The sequence below is a fragment of the Rattus norvegicus genome, chromosome 2 (assembly GCF_021556685.1).
Source record: "Rattus norvegicus strain SHRSP/BbbUtx chromosome 2, alternate assembly SHRSP_T2T, whole genome shotgun sequence".
NCBI classification, from domain to species: domain Eukaryota; kingdom Metazoa; phylum Chordata; class Mammalia; order Rodentia; family Muridae; genus Rattus; species Rattus norvegicus.
Genome location: NC_141535.1, coordinates 48532370 through 48537500, shown reverse-complemented (window position 1 = coordinate 48537500; position 5131 = coordinate 48532370). Strand labels below are relative to the sequence as shown.

At 34.9% G+C, this 5131-nt stretch overlaps 1 non-coding gene across 1 annotated transcript; it reads right to left on the bottom strand.

Moving 5' to 3' along the window:
- Positions 1-370: 370 nt before the first annotated feature.
- On the bottom strand, positions 371-476 carry Rnu6-985 (RNA, U6 small nuclear 985). The gene has a single exon (XR_015678772.1). It is a non-coding gene; the product is annotated as a U6 spliceosomal RNA (small nuclear RNA).
- Positions 477-5131: the final 4655 nt, after the last annotated feature.

Sequence of the window (5131 nt, the reverse complement as noted above, 5' to 3'; positions counted from 1 at the left end):
TGCAAAATTCATGATGGCTTTGTTTTTAATAGTATGAATAGTAATGAATAGAATTCCATTGAGTAGATTATCTCCTTTTCTGTATCAATTCTTCAGTTGAGGGACATCTAGGTTGTTTCCAATTTCTGGTTTTTAACAAAAAAAAAGCTGCAATGAACATAAGAGCAAGTGTCTTTGAAGAATGGTAGAACATCTTTTGGGTATATGCCCAGGAATGGTAGAACTGGGTCTTGAGGTAGAACTACTCCAAGTTGTCTGAGAAACCACCAAACTGGTTTCCAAAGTGGTTGCACAAGTTTACACTCCCACCATCAATGGAGGAGTGTTCCTTCTGCTACCCATCCTCACCACCATGTGCTGTCATTTGAGTTTATTTTTTTAATGCTTCGTGAGTTCACATGTCATTCTTGCACAGGGGCCATACTATTCTTCTTTGTCCCATTCCAATTTGAATATATGTGCGCCAAATTGAGCACTGACTTGAGGTTTTGATCATAGCCAGTATGAAAGGTGTAAGATGGGTTCTCATAGTTGCTTTCCTTTTTCCATTTCTCTGAAGACTAAGGACTCTGAAAATTAAGTGTTTCTTGGCCATTCTAGATTCCTCTGCTGAGAATTATCTGTTTATCTCTGTGTCCCATGTTTAAGTTGGGATACATGGGCTGTTGGTGTCTAACTTCTTGAGTTCTGTATAAAGTTTGGATATTAGCCCTCTGTCAGACATAGGGTTGTTGAAGATCCTTTCCCAGTCTGTAGGCTACCATTTTGGCATATGGACAATGGCCTTTGTCTTACAGAAGCTTTGCAGTTTCATGAGGTCCCAATTGTCAATTATTCTTAGAGCCTGGGCCATTGGTGTTCTGTTCAGGAACTTGTCTCCTGGACCAATGCATTCAAGACTATTTCCCATTCTCTTTTCTATGAGATTTAGTGTATTTGGTTTTATTTTGAGGTCCTGGACCCACTTGGACTTGAGTTGTGTACAGAGTGATATGTATGTATCTATTTGCATAGTACATGTAGACATCCAGTTAGACCAGCACCACTTGTTGAAGATGCTTTCTTTTATCCATTGTATGGTTTTGGCTTCTTTATCAAAGAGCAAGTGTCCATAGGTATGTGGGTTTATTTCTGGGTCTTTGATTCAATTTCATTGATCAACATATCTTTTTTTGCAGTTTTTATCACTATTGCTCTATAGTCCAGCTTGAGGCCAGGGATGGTGATTCTTCCTGAAGTTCTTTTATTGGTCAGGATTGTTTTGGTTATCTGGGTTTTTTATTTTTCCTTATGAAGTTGAGAATTATGTTGAATGTGGATGGCATTGAATCCGTAGATTACTTTTAGTAAGATGATTATTTTCAGTATGCTAATCCTCCTGCCTATCCATGAGCATGGGAGATCTTTCTATCTTCTAATATCTTCTTCAACTGCTTCTTTTGGGGTCTTGAAGTTCTTGTCATATAGATCTTTCACTTGTTTGGTTAGATCTATACCACAATATTTTATATTATCACGGCTGTTATAAAGGGTGTTTTTCTCTAATTTCTTTCTCTGCTAGGTTATCATTTGTATAAAGGAGATCTACTGATTTCTATGAGTTAATTTTGTATCCAGCCACTTCGTTGAAGGTGTTTAGCAGTCGTAGGAGTTCTCTGAAAAAACTTTTGGGTGGCTTATGTATACTATCATATCATTCACAAACAATGATACTTTGACTTCTTTTTTTCTGATCTGTATCCAGTTGATTTTTTTAGTTGCCTTATTTTGCTGGTTACAACTTCAAGTAATATATATATATAGATATAGATATAGATATAGATATAGATATAGATATAGATATAGATACAGCTATATACACAGATATATATACAGATATATACACACAGATATATATATACATATATATACATATATATGTATATATATACACAGAGAGAGAGAGAGAGAGAGAGAGAGAGAGAGAGAGAGAGAGAGTAGGTAGCATTGTTTTGTTCCTGATTTTAGTAAAATTGCTTTAAGGAGTTTCTCTCCATTTAGCTTGATGTTGTCTATTGGTTTTCTGTATATTGTTTTGATTGTGTTTAGGTGTGAGTCTAGTATCCCTGATCTCTATAACACTGTTAACATGACAGAGTGTTGGATTTTGTCAAAGGCTTTTTCAGATCTAATGAGATGATCCTGTGATTTCTTTCTTTTAATATATTTATATGGTGGACTATAATTGATAGATTTTCATATATTAAACCATCCATACATCTGTAGAATGAAGCCAAATTGATCATGATGGGTGATACTTTTGATGTGTTCCTGAACTTGCTTTGAGAGAATTTTATTGAGTATCTTTGCATCAACGTTCATAAGGGAAATTGGTGTGAAGTCCTCTTTCTTTGTTGAGTCTTTGTGTGGTTTAAAGTATGAAGGTGACTGTGGCTTCATAGACTGTGTTTGTCCCTTCTATTTCTATTTTGTGGAATTGTTTAAGGAGTATTGGTGTTAGCTCTTTGAAAGTCTGGTAGAATTCTACACTAAAACCATCCAGTCCTAGGCTTGTTTTTTAATGATTGCTTCTATTTCTTTATGGGTTATAGGGTTGTTTAAATATTTACCTGATCTTAATTTATCCTCAGTAAGTGATATCTGTCTAGAAAATCATCCATTTTGTTAAGATTTTCTAATTTTATGAGTATGGGCCACTGAAATAAGACCTAATGATTCTTTGAGTTTCCTCATTTACTGTTGTTACGTCTCCCTTTTCATTCCTGACTCTTTAGCCATTTACTGATATAGTCTCCCACTGAACCTGTGGCTGGCACTGATTTATCTAGACAAGGACCTTCCTGTTTCCACATCTCAGTGCTGGGGTTTTAGATATGTACCGCTGCACTTGGCTTTTCAAAGGGAGGCCTGGCATCCAGATTCAGATCCTTACGCTTGAGCAGCAGGCACTCCACCCTCTGAGCTATGTGCCAAGCCCCACTTTCTTTCTTTTTATAGTTCTCCAGTTATGTACGTGGAATGAAAAAGTCTATGGTCTGTTCTGTGTGTGCACTTTTTCACTCTTCGTGTTTCTAGAGTTCTTGCATGCTGAACTATAAGTTTGAATGTTATTTCTTTTCATGGTTGAATATCACTATATTATATTTTCAATATGCCATTTTCCCATTCATCTACTGAATATTGGCATTGTTTGCAGTATTCCATCCTGTTGAATACTGCTGATGTTTATACATGTAACTTTGTGTCGCAAAATATCTTCAGTTCTTCTGAGTATATACTAAGAGTGAAGTTAATTGGTTGTCTGAAAATGCAATGAGAGCTTTGTATAGAACTTTGAGAAGCTAAGAGACTTTTCTAAACTTGTTTGTACTATTTAGAATCTTTGGGGCTATAGATTATTCTTGAGTTTAATACCCAGCATTCACATGGCAGGTCACAACTGTCTGATGCTGTTTCTGACATAAATCTGCAGATGTGCATGCAAAATTCCAATACACATAAAGACATACATTAAAAAATCTAAAAAACTATGTATGTGTGCTAATTTTTCTACATCCTTGCTTATTCCTGTTACTGTTTCATATGGATGCTTGATGGGCATGAAGTGGTAGTTATTCACAATAGATACGCTTTTTAGTAATTGTTATCATTTTCTCTTTGTAAAAATTCACATTTAGAGCTTTAATATTTGAATGGTACTTTTAAACTTATAGAACTATAAATTAAGCATTATTACTAGACACCTCCAGATTAGTGATTTGCAAACATTTTCTCCATTAGTGTAGCATGCATTTGCTTCGTTGTTTGCCTAACATTTTGGGCGATAGATTTTGAAGTATAACTTTTCAAATTGCCCTGGAGAGCATTTTGTAAATTCCTTATCACTTGTGTTATTGTCATGGCATCTAAGAAACTATTAACTAATCCAAAGCCGTGGGGATTTACTACTGTTTCTAGTGAGCATCTTCTCGTGTTGTTCTTATATTTATGTTTATGATTCATTTGAGTTAATATTTGTGAATGGTTTAAGAAAACATCCTCTATTCCTACATCATTGCCTCGTGTTCTGTTGAGTAGATAGTTTAAAATGTACTATACTGTTTGCTTTATGCTGACTTTTACATGCTTTTAAATCTATTCTCTTCATATTCATCGTGAGAATTGGGCGAACTTTAGTATTATATAACACCTTTGCTCAAGGACAAGCTCACTGGTCTTCCATTTCACTATTTCCGCCCCCTCTTTCATATCATTACTGTCATATAAATTGTATTAATTTATGCGCATTGACAGTTTATAATTACCATTCTGTATAATTGCTTTTTTTCTCTTTGGTCTTTGTATGCTTCCTTTTTGACATGTCCTCCGTAAATGGCTCAGAACTTGCTCTGTAGAACATTCTGGTCTCCATTATGTAATTCTTTTTCTGTGTCATAAATTCCAGGATTACAGATGTCTCCATTGCCCCTATGGCATCTGTTGTCTCTTGAATCTGATAAGAGTTGTAAATAAAAACAGGCTTTATTATTTTTTACATGTATGAATGTGGATCTCTTTATTGCTGTTCTTTATTCTTTAATGCAAATTTGAGTTCCTGCCAAGTGTCTTTTCAGAATAAAGGGTGTCTTTAGCATTCCTGATAGAACAGGACTATAGTAATAGTTTCTTTCAGAATTTACTAAGACCTAAGAACAACTGAATTTCTCAGCCCCACTCCTGGCTAGTCTTGTTGCATTTGATTAGAAGTCCTTCTTTTGCAGAAGGTGGATATCTGTTTTATTCTGACCATCATGATGTCTCATGAGAAATCTTTTCTTAATCTTAGGAGCTTCTTACATTGTAGGAGTGTGATTGCTACCATATTATGCCCCCTTTTTGACCTTTGACAGTTGACTGTAAGTCTAGATGTGGATCCCTTTGGTTTCCATATAGAATAAGAATTTTGACACTATTCATCCTAATTAGAAAGTTTTCAGATAGTATTTCTTTTTTTTTTCTCTCTTTTTTTTATTAACTTGAGTATTTCTTATATACATTTCGAGTGTTCAGATAGTATTTCTTCAAGCATACTTTCCTGTTTTAATTTTCTCTCCTCTCTTCTGTGATTCTCATCACATATATATTAATACTG